This window comes from Anomaloglossus baeobatrachus, chromosome 4 (genome assembly GCF_048569485.1).
Source record: "Anomaloglossus baeobatrachus isolate aAnoBae1 chromosome 4, aAnoBae1.hap1, whole genome shotgun sequence".
Taxonomy (NCBI): domain Eukaryota; kingdom Metazoa; phylum Chordata; class Amphibia; order Anura; family Aromobatidae; genus Anomaloglossus; species Anomaloglossus baeobatrachus.
The window spans coordinates 693,899,203-693,915,197 of NC_134356.1; the positions used below are offsets into that span (position 1 = coordinate 693,899,203).

The window sequence follows — 15,995 nt, forward strand, 5'->3', positions numbered from 1 at the left end:
CGTCACAAACATTTTACACACAAACAGCGTCATCATTCCATACAGTAAAGTGATAAAAATGAAAAGAAAATTAAATAAAACAATACAATTTTCTTTAGGAAATACATAAATATGTGTTTTCCTTTAAGATGCAGTGGTCAGTAGATAAGGCGCGCCCCTCCCAGCGTGATGAGCTTCCTGTACACCAAGGAAGTGACCGTCCTGTCCGGTATGTGACTTTCACTTTCACTTTCAGTATCCAGAAATGAGCTGCAGTTTCTAACAAGGATCTTACAAGAGAAGACTGCGCCCGGCAGAGACATTGAGTGACATTCAGAATTAGAAAAAGAAAAACTTCTGTGACTCCTCTACCATGAGATGAGGTAAGAGAACTGTGATCTGAAGACTCAAAATATGTGAAATCTGAGACCAGATGGAAATGCTGTGAGGAATGTAGACGATCAACTTACAAAGCATATAGTGAAAAATCCTGGAAGCTGCCAGCGCCTGCCGCCTCATACTCACAAATACAGTAACACTCCTCCTGTCCTGTATACTGGGTGTAATCCTCAGTGTCTGTATTATTCTGTATATATACACTGCACAGTACCACTTCTCCTGTCCTGTATACTGGGTGTAATCCTCAGTATCTGTATTATTCTGTATATATACACTGCACAGTACCACTTCTCCTGTCCTGTATACTTGGTGTAATCCTCAGTATCTGTATTATTCTGTATATATACACTGCACAGTACCACTTCTCCTGTCATGTATACTGGGTGTAATCCGCAGTATCTGTATTATTCAGTATATATACACTGCACAGTACCACTTCTCCTGTCCTGTATACTGGGTGTAATCCTCAGTATCTGTATTATTCTGTATATATACACTGCACAGTGCCACTCCTCCTGTCCTGTATACTGGGTGTAATCCTCAGTGTCTGTATTATTCTGTATATATACACTGCACAGTACCACTTCTCCTGTCCTGTATACTGGGTGTAATCCTCAGTATCTGTATTATTCTGTATATATACACTGCACAGTACCACTTCTCCTGTCCTGTATACTTGGTGTAATCCTCAGTATCTGTATTATTCTGTATATATACACTGCACAGTACCACTCCTCCTGCCCTGTATACTGGGTGTAATCCTCAGTGTCTGTATTATTCTGTATATATACACTGCACAGTACCACTTCTCCTGTCCTGTATACTGGGTGTAATCCTCAGTATCTGTATTATTCTGTATATATACACTGCACAGTGCCACTTCTCCTGTCCTGTATACTGGGTGTAATCCTCAGTGTCTGTATTATTCTGTATATATACACTGCACAGTACCACTTCTCCTGTCCTGTATACTGGGTGTAATCCTCAGTATCTGTATTATTCTGTATATATACACTGCACAGTACCACTTCTCCTGTCCTGTATACTGGGTGTAATCCTCAGTGTCTGTATTATTCTGTATATATACACTGCACAGTACCACTTCTCCTGTCCTGTATACTGGGTGTAATCCTCAGTATCTGTATTATTCTGTATATATACACTGCACAGTGCCACTTCTCCTGTCCTGTATACTGGGTGTAATCCTCAGTGTCTGTATTATTCTGTATATATACACTGCACAGTACCACTTCTCCTGTCCTGTATACTGGGTGTAATCCTCAGTATCTGTATTATTCTGTATATATGCACTGCACAGTACCACTTCTCCTGTCCTGTATACTGGGTGTAATCCTCAGTATCTGTATTATTCTGTATATATACACTGCACAGTGCCTCTTCTCCTGTCCTGTATACTGGGTGTAATCCTCAGTATCTGTATTATTCTGTATATATACACTGCACAGTACCACTTCTCCTGTCCTGTATACTGGGTGTAATCCTCAGTATCTGTATTATTCTGTATATATACACTGCACAGTACCACTTCTCCTGTCCTGTATACTTGGTGTAATCCTCAGTATCTGTATTATTCTGTATATATACACTGCACAGTACCACTCCTCCTGTCCTGTATACTGGGTGTAATCCTCAGTATCTGTATTATTCTGTATATATACACTGCACAGTACCACTTCTCCTGTCCTGTATACTGGGTGTAATCCTCAGTATCTGTATTATTCTGTATATATACACTGCACAGTACCACTCCTCCTGCCCTGTGTACTGGGTGTAATCCTCAGTATCTGTATTATTCTGTATATATGCACTGCACAGTACCACTTCTCCTGTCCTGTATACTGGGTGTAATCCTCAGTATCTGTATTATTCTGTATATATGCAATGCACAGTACCACTCCTCCTGTCCAGCAGAGTGAAGGCAGATAGCCGTAACGTACATGACTGAGGCAGTGATAGATCCAGGAAAGGGTTAAGGAGTAAGGGATGGGGTTTTTACCTAAGGAATGTGGTGGGGGGTGAGCGAGCAGGAGGAGAGACGGGGGGGCAGGGGCCATATAAGAAATAGGTCCCATGTTAAGGTGTCATTCCTTTGTCCTGGACTCAAAGACTGAACCAGCAGTATGGATGCCTTGCTGAAGACTGTTCAGGCTGCGGCTTTGACGTGTAGGCCCGAATGGATTCAGGCCCAGCTAGACGAATTGCTGAAGAGTGCCCGGGATACAGCATCTGTCCCTTCTGAACTTTCTGAACATCAAACTCTAAGAAGATCAAGACCTCCTGAGAGACTAACTTCTGAAATGGCCAATAGGACTCACAATAGGATCATAAGTCCTTCTGTTACTTCTAGGAAAAGAGCAAAGCGCAGCACGGCCTCTGATCCTTCTTACAAACCAGGAAGGAAACTACATTACCAGAAGAACAAGGTACAGAGAAAAGAGCCAGATCATCTAACCAGAGAGACACCAAGAAGTGCAAGGAGAAAGTCCAGCTCTACTGATGTGCCAGCCAGAGAAGCAGCCACACAAGCTACAACTGACGTGACCACAGCCCACCATGAATCCTTAGAACTTCCTCAACAAACTTTGCATCATTCTAGAGGACATCATACGGCCTCACCCCAGGAACTAAACCAACACGGGGGGATGGGCTTAGGACACACAACATTTCCGGATCCGGGTTCACATTACACGAGGAGTGGTAGGAATCCAAAAAGACAACTGCGCAAAAGTACTTTAACCAGACAAAAACTTCATCGGCCGGCTCAGGATTGGAGTCAAGCAATAAATCTACAGCTACAAGACTCAGCAGAGATTCCAGACAATGACTATGACACAGATAACGACTCCCCACTAGAGGGCAGCAGCACGCAGCACTTCAATAATGAAGGGGCTGTAGAGACTATAACTAATACGTCACGGACGGCTGGTCAACCTAGGACGCAGCCAGGTATTGGTGAGAACACTTTTTCTTGTCCTATATCTAGTGTAACAACACCTGTAATGAGTCCAGTGGGCGCAGTTGGGGGTACAGTTCCCGGCAATGTAGGATGGGATCTTAATTCAGTAGTACAGCAATTAGTGTCAGGGGTTAAGAAGGCGTTGAGTCAGTCTAGCTTACCCATAACTTCTTCTCCTATTGCTGCATGGTGCGGGAATGGTCGCCGGACATCGGAGATGGTAAGTCAGTCGTGTGCTGATCCAGAGACACAGGAGGACGCAGTAATTTCACAAGGGGTTACATTATCTGATGCAGCAAAAGGAGAATTATATGTATGTTTTGAGGGTCCTCTAGGAATTCATTTGAAACAGGAGGTTAGGGAGAAGATTTGGGCCGACGAATATGTGGAAATATTTTCATTATTGCCCTTAGAAAAATATAACTTGGATAGAGTAAGGTTTGATGAGAGGAAAAGAGAGGAACAAGAAAGACGGTATTGTCTCATCCCCCAAACATTTAGCAATTGGTTCCAGGCCTTTGCCATATTAGCAAGTGTAATAGGCCAAAAAACTCCTGAACATTGCTCTGCCTTATTTTGTTACATGAATTCTATCGGGGAGGCGCACCGTGTGTATGGAGGTTTAGCATGGCTGCGCTATGATGAGCAGTTTCGCCAACGAAAGGCTGGTCGCCAAGGGATTCGTTGGGATCACAAAGATATTGGTTTATGGATGCGTCTCATGACAGCGCCACGTGGGGTTAATCAGCCCTTTCAGGGCTATGTCGGCAGATCATCAGCAATCGGATTGTCGGCAGCAAACAGAAAAGGTTGCTGCTGGCAGTTCAATGATAGCCAGTGCAGATTCGGAAACACATGCAGGTACAGACATGAATGCACCTTCTGTAGTGGAAACCATAGCCTATCAAAATGCTTTAAACGAAATAAAACCCCAACAGCAGAGATTAACCAAAAAGGGGGAAACCCCAATTAGACTCGGGGAGATGGTGGGCTATCTAAGCAGGTACCCAGACAGAAAAGCAGCACAATTGCTGGGGGAGGGTTTCTCAGAAGGTTTTAAGATCCCATCTACTTCGGGCCCATTAACCTGTTCTCGTAACCTTGCTTCAGCTTATACATATTCTCACATTGTCTCCACAAAACTAAACAAAGAAATTGACCTGGGCCGCATGGCAGGCCCATTCCCCAAAATGCCAATAGAAAACTTAAGAGTCTCTCCATTGGGAGTGGTCCCAAAGAAGGAACCCAATAAGTTTAGGCTGATCCATCATCTGTCCTTCCCTCATGGAAGCTCAGTTAATGATGGAATCGATCAGGAACTTTGCACAGTCTCGTATACTTCATTTGATACAGCGATTGCATGGGTACAGAAGTACGGCAGAGGAGCTTTAATGGCAAAAACAGACATTGAAGCTGCCTTTAGACTCTTACCAGTCCATCCACAAAGCTTCCATCTCTTGGGTTGTCAGTGGCAGGGAAGGTTTTATGTAGACTTGTGTTTACCGATGGGCTGCTCCATCTCATGCTCCTTGTTTGAATCATTTAGCACATTTTTGGAGTGGGTAGTAAAGAAGGAAGCCGGCGTGCGTTCTGTCCTGCATTATCTAGATGATTTCCTATGTATTGGTCCACCAAAGTCATTTGTTTGTGCTTCATTATTGGCAGCGATTCAGTCGGTTTTTAAGCGTTTCGGAGTACCGTTAGCATCAGATAAAACAGAAGGCCCGTCTACACTTATCAAGTTTTTAGGAATTTTGATTGACAGTGAGGCCATGGAGTGCAGATTACCGGAAGACAAGGTCAGTGATCTGCTGGAGGCAGTCAGAGAAGCTAGATCTCACCGTAAGATCAGATTAAAGGATCTACAATCGCTGTTAGGAAAAATGAACTTTGCGTGTCGCATTATTCCAATGGGTAGAGTTTTTTGTAGGCGCCTAGCTGCAGCTACCTCAGGCATAACCTTTCCACATCACTTTGTGCGGATGGCTAGAACATTAAAGGACGATCTGGCGGTATGGGAACAGTTCTTAATGGAGTTTAATGGGAGGTCATTGTGGATCAGACCACCGGTTTCAAATTTTGATCTAGACATCCACACTGATGCAGCGGGGTCAACTGGTTTTGGTGCATATTGTTCTGGACAGTGGTGTGCAGATAGGTGGCCAGAGAGTTGGAGAAACAATGGGTTAACACGAAACTTAGTACTCCTTGAATTGTTCCCCATAGTGGTTGCTTGTGAAATTTGGTGCAATATTTTCCAAAACCGAAAAGTGAGATTTCATTGTGATAACTTGGGAGTTGTAGAAGTCATCAACAAACAATCAGCTTCTTCCCTGCCTGTTGTTACGTTGCTGCGTCATCTAGTGCTGCGCTGTTTAAAGTCACATTGTCAGATTACAGCTGTGCATGTCCCCGGTGTTTGCAATTCTGTGGCTGATGCTCTGTCTCGTTTTCAGTGGGACAGATTCCGTTCGTTAGCCCCGATGGCAGAGGTACAAGGCAAGAAGTGTCCGGATTTTCTGTGGTCACTGCCAGTGACACCGCATACGCTCTGATAGAACGGTCTGTGGGTGTAAGCACATGGCAGAGGTACCAGTCAGCATGGAGGGAATGGGAAGACTTGTGTGCTCTAGTGGGACATGATGCCAGGTCACATGACAATGTTTCCTTGTTGTTATTTTACATTAGCAGGGCCTTTGTGGACGGTACTTCATTGTCCAGTATTGATAGTAAAATGTCTGGATTAGCTTTTTGGTTTAAGTTGCACGACTTCACTGATTACACAAAGCATTTTTTAGTTAAGCAGGCCCTAAAGGGTTACAGGAAAAGTTGTAAGAAGACCAGAGATAAACGGCGTCCGATTTCTTTCCAGTTATTGCAGCAGATACTGAGTGTACTAGGCCGAGTCTGGAGCAGTCCGTTTGAAGTGTTTCTCTTTAGTTGTGCATTCACACTGGCCTTTTTTTGGAGCTTTTAGAATCAGCGAGTTAGTGTCGAGTAGCTCCACCAGAAGTGGGGGTCTACAAGCTGAGGACATGCATCAGTACACAGACAGACGGGGTCTACAAGCCGAGGACATGCATCAGTACACAGACAGACTGGGTCTACAAGCTGAGGACGTGCATCAGTACACAGACAGACGGGGTCTACAAGCTGAGGACATGCATCAGTACACAGACAGACGGGGTCTACAAGCTGAGGACATGCATCAGTACACAGACAGATGGGTCTACAAGCCGAGGACGTGCATCAGTACACAGACAGATTGGAATGTTTTCTGGCAAAGTCAAAAACTGATCAACAGGGTAGAGGAAAATGGATCACATTGTTTCCTTTAAGCGGTTCCAGGGCCGGCCCGGTCATCTGTTTTAGAAACTATGTCTTAAGAAGGCCAAATATCCAAGGTTCATTACTAATTCATGAGGATTGTAAGTCATTGTCACAATTTCAATTCACAGCAGTTCTTAAAAAATGCCTGACAATATTGGGAGAGTCTCCAAATGCATTCACTTCACACTCGTTTAGGATAGGAGCAGCCACAGAAGCTGTAGATGGGGCTTAGGGCCTGACATAGTTAAAAAAAATTGGGAGATGGGAATCGAGCAGATTTAAGAGTTACATTAGATTACATTTATTATAAATGGCGTACATGTATATATATATATGTGTACATTTTGGTAATCTTATAGTAGTTGTGTCTTCATTTAGACAATTGTGTGATAATTGTGTTTTTGTTTTTTGTTTTAGCTGAACAGCAATGCCTGGTTTGGATCATGGGACATTCATTTGTTTTTTGGGGGGCCTTACGTGCAGCAGTCAGGCCTAATGGTAAACAGTTGGGGTTGCCCAGTTCCTTGGCACGGGTGACATGGATAGGAAAGAGGGGAATGCAGTGGCATCAGCTGTTAAAAGAAATCCAGTATCATGTGGAGTTCTACCGCCCCCCGGACGTCTTACTTATCCATTTAGGTGGTAATGATTTAGCAATAAGAACATCAAGACATTTAGTTAGGAACATAAAGCTTGATATGTTGAATTTATGGAGGTCTTACCCAGAAACAGTGGTGGTCTGGTCGGATATAGTAGCTAGACAAATGTGGAGAACAGCGCGATCAGTGGCTCGCATCAATAATACAAGGATAAAGGTTAATAAGAAAATAACAAAATTTGTGTTGGAAAACGGAGGGGTGGCCATACGTCACCAGATGCTTGAAAATACAAAGGAACAATTTTGGAGAGATGATAAGGTACATCTTAATGACATTGGCATTGATATATGGATGTTGGGAATACAAGAAGGAGTAGAACGAGCCATTAAGTTGTGGAGGAACTCACTCTTGTAAGGTGTCACAAGAGCGAGTCTTGGCGGGATGTGGTTGTTTAAACCCCCTCTTTGTTGGTTGGAGAATTATGTTTTTAATGGGGTCCCTGGGCCAGAGCTCAGCGGACAGTGGAATATGGGTCCCTGGGGAGGAGCTCAGTGGACAGTGGAATATGGGTCCCTGGGGAGGAGCTCAGCGGACACAAGGAAAATGATCAAGGGGTATACCCAGATTCCCCCTTGAGCTAGGTGTACACGGCGGAGGGGGATATGGGGCTGGGATTTATAACAACCACATCTCTGGGCCGATAATCTTGTTTTTTCTTGTTGATGTTTTTTCTTATAAAAAATAAAGGGCTGCTGTGGCCAAAATTTTAATCCATGTCACGCAGTGTGTGGTGTCTTATTTATTAGGTTACCAGGAGCGCAATTCACTAGTCCATCAGTCATGTATACTGGGTGTAATCCTCAGTATCTGTATTATTCTGTATATATACACTGCACAGTACCACTTCTCCTGTCCTGTATACTGGGTGTAATCCTCAGTATCTGTATTATTCTGTATATATACACACTGCACAGTACCACTTCTCCTATCCTGTATACTGGGTGTAATCCTCAGTATCTGTATTATTCTGTATATGTACACTGCAGAGTACCATTTCTCCTGTCCTGTATACTGGGTGTGATCCTCAGTATCTGTATTATTCTGTATATATACACTGCACAGTACCTCTTCTCCTGTCCTGTATACTGAGTGTAATCCTCAGTATCTGTATTATGTATATATATACACTGCACAGTACCACTTCTCCTGTCCTGTATACTGGGTGTAATCCTCAGTGTCTGTATTATTCTGTACATATACACTGCACAGTACCACTTCTCCTGTCCTGTATACTGGGTGTAATCCTCAGTATCTGTATTATTCTGTATATATACACTGCACAGTACCACTTCTCCTGTCCTTTATACTGGGTGTAATCCTTAGTATCTGTAATATTCTGTATATATACACTGCACAGTACCACTTCTCCTGTCCTGTATACTGGGGGTACTCCTCAGTACGTGTATTATTCTATATATATATATACTGCACAGTACTACTTCCCCTGTCTTTTATACTGGGTGTAATCCTCAGTATCTGTATTATTCTGTATATATACACTGCACAGTACCACTTCTCCTGTCCTGTATACTGGGTGTAATCCTCAGTATCTGTATTATTCTGTATATATACACTGCACAGTGCCACTTCTCCTGTCCTGTATACTGGGTGTAATCCCCAGTATCTGTATTATTCAGTATATATACACTGCACAGTACCACTTCTCCTGTCCTGTATACTAGGTGTAATCCTCAGTATCTGTATTATTCTGTATATATACACTGCACAGTACCACTTCTCCTGTCCTGTATACTGGGTGTAATCCTCAGTATCTGTATCATTCTGTATTTATGTACTGCACAGTACCACTTCTCCTGTCCTGTATACTGGGTGTAATCCTCAGTATCTGTATTATTCTGTATATATGCAATGCACAGTACCACTTCTCCTGTCCTGTATACTGGGGGTACTCCTCAGTACGTGTATTATATATATATATATATATATATATATATATATATATATATATATATACTGCACAGTACCACTTCTCCTGTCCTGTATACTGGGTGTAGTCCTCAGTATCTGTATTATTCTGTATATATGCAATGCACAGTACCACTTCTCCTGTCCTGTATACTGGGGGTACTCCTCAGTACGTGTATTATTCTATATATATATATATATATATACTGCACAGTACCACTTCTCCTGTCCTGTATACTGGGTGTAGTCCTCAGTATCTGTATTATTCTGTATATATACACTGCACAGTACCACTTCTCCTGTCCTGTATACTGGGTGTAATCCTCAGTATCTGTATTATTCTGTATATATGCAATGCACAGTACCACTTCTCCTGTCCTGTATACTGGGGGTACTCCTCAGTACGTGTATTATTCTATATATATATATATACTGCACAGTACCACTTCTCCTGTCCTGTATACTGGGTGTAGTCCTCAGTATCTGTATTATTCTGTATATATACACTGCACAGTACCACTTCTCCTGTCCTGTATACTGGGTGTAATCCTCAGTATCTGTATTATTCTGTATATATACACTGCACAGTGCCACTTCTCCTGTCCTGTATACTGGGTGTAATCCTCAGTATCTGTATTATTCAGTATATATACACTGCACAGTACCACTTCTCCTGTCCTGTATACTAGGTGTAATCCTCAGTATCTGTATTATTCTGTATATATACACTGCACAGTACCACTTCTCCTGTCCTGTATACTGGGTGTAATCCTCAGTATCTGTATCATTCTGTATTTATGCACTGCACAGTACCACTTCTCCTGTCCTGTATACTGGGTGTAATCCTCAGTATCTGTATTATTCTGTATATATGCAATGCACAGTACCACTTCTCCTGTCCTGTATACTGGGTGTAAGCCTCAGTATCTGTATTATTCTGTATATATACACTGCACAGTACCACTCCTTCTGTCCTGTATACTGGGTGTAATCCTCAGTATCTGTATTATTCTGTATATATGCAATGCACAGTACCACTACTCCTGTCCTGTATACTGGGTGTAATCCTCAGTATCTGTATTATTCTGTATATATGCAATGCACAGTACCACTTCTCCTGTCCTGTATACTGGGTGTAATCCTCAGTATCTGTATTATTCTGTATATATACACTGCAGAGTACCACTTCTCCTGTCCTGTATACTGGGTGTAATCCTCAGTATCTGTATTATTCTGTATATATACACTGCACAGTACCACTTCTCCTGTCCTGTATACTGGGTGTAATCCTCAGTATCTGTATTATTCTGTATATATACACTGCACAGTACCACTTCTCCTGTCCTGTATACTGGGTGTAATCCTCAGTATCTGTATTATTCTGTATATATACACTGCAGAGTACCACTTCTCCTGTCCTGTATACTGGGTGTAATCCTCAGTATCTGTATTATTCTGTATTTATGCAATGCACAGTACCACTTCTCTTATCCTGTATACTGGGTGTAATCCTCAGTATCTGTATTATTCTGTATATATACACTGCACAGTACCACTTCTCCTGTCCTGTATACTGGGTGTAATCCTCAGTACCTGTATTATTCTGTATATATACACTGCACAGTACCACTTCTCCTGTCCTGTTTACTGGGTGTAATCCTCAGTATATGTATTATTCTGTTTATATACACTGCACAGTACCACTTCTCCTGTCCTGTATACTGGGTGTAATCCTCAGTACCTGTATTATTCTGTATATATACACTGCACAGTACCACTTCTCCTGTCCTGTTTACTGGGTGTAATCCTCAGTATATGTATTATTCTGTTTATATACACTGCACAGTACCACTTCTCCTGTCCTGTATACTGGGTGTTATCCTCAGTACCTGTATTATTCTGTATATATACACTGCACAGTACCACTTCTCCTGTCCTGTATACTGGGTGTAATCCTCAGTATCTGTATTATTCTGTATATATACACTGCACAGTACCACTTCTCCTGTCCTTTATACTGGGTGTAATCCTTAGTATCTGTAATATTTTGTATATATACACTGCACAGTACCACTTCTCCTGTCCTTTATACTGGGGGTACTCCTCAGTACCTGTATTATATTATATATATATACTGCACAGTACCACTTCCCCTGTCTTGTATACTGGGTGTAATCCTCAGTATCTGTATTATTCTGTATATATACACTGCACAGTACCACTTCTCCTGTCCTGTATACTAGGTGTAATCCTCAGTATCTGTATTATTCTGTATATATACACTGCACAGTACCACTTCTCCTGTCCTGTATACTGGGTGTAATCCTCAGTATCTGTATCATTGTGTATTTATGCACTGCACAGTACCACTTCTCCTGTCCTGTATACTGGGTGTAATCCTCAGTACCTGTATTATTCTGTATATATACACTGCACAGTACCACTTCTCCTGTCCTGTATACTGGGTGTAATCCTCAGTATCTGTATTATTCTGTATATATTGTGAGGTAGCACGGTCGGCTGCGCAGCAGAAGACACGGGATCCAGGCATTAAGGTTCACAGCATGTCTCATGTCGTATCAGACTGGTCCTACCGGGCAGCTCGGAGAAGACATCGGGGTTCTGCTGAACCAGCCGTCTGGCCTCTCGCCTCTGTTGCTTGGTGAGGGCTTCTCCAATCCTTACTTCCGGTTCGTTCTCTCCGGAAGTCGCTGGAGCCGGATGTGAACGACCCGAAGAGGAGGGAGATGGGGAAAAAACAGCCATCAGGCTTTCCCGTTCCTGCCAGGGTTTTAATAGGTTGACATGGTATATTTGTTCAGGTTTCCGCCTACCGGGCTGCAATACTTTATAGTTAACCACCCCGACTCTTTCCTTTATCTCGTAGGGGCCTTGCCACTGAGCCAGGAATTTACTCTCCGCCGTGGGGATTAATACCAACACCCGATCCCCGGGTTTAAAGGTCCGCATGGTGGCTTGTCTATTGTAGCGGCCGCTTTGCGCGGCCTGAGCCTCCTGTAAATGCTCCTTCACAATTGGCATGACCGCGCTTATGCGGTTCTGCATACCCAAAGTGTGTTCGATCACACTTTTATGGGGGGTGGGCTCTTGCTCCCATGTTTCCTTTGCCAGGTCCAACAATCCCCGGGGATGTCGCCCGTATAACAATTCAAAAGGCGAAAACCCCGTGGATGCCTGTGGCACCTCTCGTATGGCAAACATCAAATAGGGAAGCATCATATCCCAGTCTTTCCCGTCTTTGGAGATCACCCTTTTGAGCATGGTTTTCAGGGTTTTATTGAAACGCTCGACTAAACCGTCCATTTGAGGATGATACACAGACGTACGCAACTGCTTGATCTGGAGTAGCCGGCATAGCTCTTTGGTCACTTTAGACATGAATGGGGTCCCCTGATCCGTAAGGATCTCCTTGGGCAATCCCACCCGGCAGAACACCGCAAACAACTCCTGAGCTATAAGCTTTGCTGCAGTATGTCTCAGAGGTATCGCCTCTGTATACCGGGTGGCATAGTCAACGATCACTAGGATGTGTTGGTGCCCTCGAGCAGACTTTACGAGGGGCCCCACCAGATCCATCCCTATCCGTTCAAAAGGGACTTCTATAATGGGTAAAGGTACCAACGGACTGCGAAAATGGGTTAGGGGTGCGGTAAGCTGACACTCCGGGCAGGTTTCGCAGAACCGTTTTACCTCCCCAAAGACCCCGGGCCAATAGAACCTTTGCAATATTCGCTCCTGCGTTTTCTTGACCCCTAGGTGGCCACTCATCAGGTGTTTATGAGCCAAGTCGAGGACCCGCCGGCGATGCGGCTGGGGCACCACCAACTGTTCTACCCCCACGCCCCGTATTTCATCTACCCGGTAGAGTAAATCCTGCTTAAGAGCGAAATGGGGGTACCTTACCTGGGCACCGTGCAGCTGTGCCACCCCGTCAACTACTGTCACCCGACTCCGGGCATGTATTAACGTAGGGTCCTGGAGTTGGGCTGTCCCAAACGTATCCGGGGACGCCTCCAACTCCGGGATGGGCTCGACCATCTCAGCCTCTCCTGCTAATACCTCTAGGGGTGACCTATCGGGTTCACACTCTGTCCCTATCATGGTGACCCCTACGGCAGGCGTCCTGGATTCAGGACTGTAGGGCTCAGGTCCCGGACTGACCAATAACTGAGGGGACTTATGGGGTCCCTTCCATAAAGTCCAAAAATAGGGCAGATCCCTTCCTAGGATCACGTCATAAGGAAGAGTGTTAAGAAGTCCCACCTCATGTTGCACCTGACCGCAAGGTGCTGTGATGGTGACAATCCCCGTGGGATTGTCGCGGCGGTCCCCATGTATGCAAACCACCCCCACGGTACGTCCTGTGGCCTTTACTTTAGCCCTCAAGGTGGATCGCACAAGGGTCACTAAGCTTCCGGAATCCAACAATCCTGTAACCGGACATCCATTCACCTGTATTTGGCACAAGTGGGGCTCCGTCTCTGGGGAGACCAGGTCAGCGGTACACACCACCTGAGCATACATTGAACCCCGCCGGGTAACCCCACAATCCATGGGCTCCGTGGTGAGTGGACACTGGGCTTCCATATGTCCCACCCGCTGGCACCGCCAACATCTAATGGGGACGGAAACCCCCTTGACGGGTTGTCGTTAAGGGTACAGAACCTTCCGGACCTCAGGAATGGCGGCCGCGGCCTCAGACGGGACGGTAGGGGACTCCTGCACCGTTGTCAGCGGTGGGTCCTTGGCCCTAGGCTTGGAGGGCGGTACGCAAAGTCTCAGTGTCCCGTATCAAGTCCTGCGTAGCCACATGCCGCTCTACCAGGGACACTAATTGGTCCAGGGTACTCGGGTCACCCTGTCCTACCCACCGTTGAACGGTGACGGGTAAAGTGCGCACAAAACGATCCACTACTACCCTTTCCACCATTTGCGCCGGGCTCAGAGTGTCAGGCTGCAACCACTTTTTTACAAGATGCAACAAGTCATAGGCCTGGGAGCGTACGGGTTTTGCTTCCTCATAGAACCACTGATTTACCCGCTGAGCCCGTACATAGGTATTCACCCCCAACCGAGCCAGTATTTCGGCTTTCAGGGTCACATAGTCAATGGCGTCCTCAGTACAGAGGTCCAGGTACGCTTTTTGGGGTTCCCCCGTCAGATAGGGCGACAATACCTCAGCCCACTGGGGGGTCGGCAGCTTTTCCCGCTCGGCCACCCGCTCAAACACCGCCAGGAATGCTTCCACATCATCACCCGGGGGTCATTTTTTGCAACGCTTGTCTCACCGCTTTCCGGACGCTGCCGTCGTCACCCGGTCCCGGGGTTGTTGCTGCCGGTCCGGCACGGATCGACTTGGCCAGGAGAATCATCTGTTCTTGGTGCCTTTTTTCCTGCCCTTGCAAGGCTTGCTGCTGACGTTCCAAGGCCCGGAGCAGGTGTGCATTGGTCTGTTGCTGCTGTGCATTAGCCTGTTGTTGCTGTGCATTAGCCTCTTGTAGCTGTGCATTAGTCTGTTGCTGCTGCCTTAGTATGTCCTCCATGGCGTCGCCGGGTTTGGGCTGTAGTATAGCCGCTCGAATCCAGGACATGTGCTACTGGGTCACCAGGGACAGATGCTACACCTCACCGGCTGTCATGCCCGCCGATTCTCCACCATATGTGAGGTAGCGTGGTCGGCTACGCAGCAGAAGACACGGGATCCAGGCATTAAGGTTCACAGCACACGGTTTTAATGTCCAAACAAAAGTCCATAACAAAATACATGTGCCTCTCCAGCAGAGAGCTCAGGAAGTTCTGTTCACTCCCCCACACCCGGCACACCTGCCCTTGTTCCTGATTCTATTTAACCCTTCCTTCAGCCTGTAGGGAAACAGCATTAACCCTAGAGTGGATCTACTTTCTGTCATGGAGTGAGCACAACCGGGGCGAGACATACCGGCCGTCATAGATAACCCCGGTCACAGTCTCACATACCCCCCCCCCCTCAGTTCAAGCGTGCGGGGTTGAACTCCAGCCATCAAACACGGGCCGCGGGACAAGGCATCGGCGTTGCCCTGCAACCTACCGGCCCGGTGTTCAACCATAAACCGGATGTTCTGCAGAAAAAGGAACCACCGGGTAACCCGGGCATTCCGTTCCTTGGCGGACCTCATCCAGACCAGCGGAGAGTGATCCATCACCAAGCGAAACTGCCGTCCCAGCAGGTAATAGCGTAGGGACTCCAAGGCCCACTTGATCGCCAGGCACTCCTTCTCCACTACGCTATAATTCCGCTCGGGAGGGGTGAGCTTCCTACTTAAAAAGGTGACGGGGTGTTCCTCCCCCTGAACCACCTGAGACAGCACTGCACCCAGGCCGACCTCCGAGGCGTCAGTCTGTACTATGCACTCCTTCCGGAAATCAGGGTGTACCAGAACGGGCTGTCTGCACAGGACCTCCTTCAGGGCCCGGAAGGAGTCCTCGGCCTGCGGAGTCCAGCGCACCATGACGGACTTCTTGCCTTTGAGAAGGTCCGTCAAGGGGGCTGATAGTCCCGCAAAGTCCTTTACAAACCTCCTGTAGTACCCCACGATACCCAGGAAGGCCCTAACCTGCTTCGTGGTCAGGGGTCTAGGCCACTTCTGGATCGCCTCAACCTTGTTAATTTGGGGCTTAATCACTCCTTGGCCTATTACGTAGCCCAAGTAGCGGGCTTCCGTGAG

At 45.8% G+C, this 15,995-nt stretch overlaps 1 protein-coding gene across 1 annotated transcript in view; it reads left to right on the plus strand.

Annotated features, from left to right (window-relative positions):
- Positions 1 to 253: 253 nt before the first annotated feature.
- Positions 254 to 15,995, plus strand: part of LOC142302170 (uncharacterized) — a 143,543-nt gene continuing 127,801 nt past the window's right edge. Inside the window, exon 1 of the mRNA XM_075343253.1 lies at positions 254 to 362. The gene's annotated coding sequence lies outside the window, so the exon portion shown is untranslated. The remainder of the gene's footprint in view (positions 363 to 15,995) is intronic.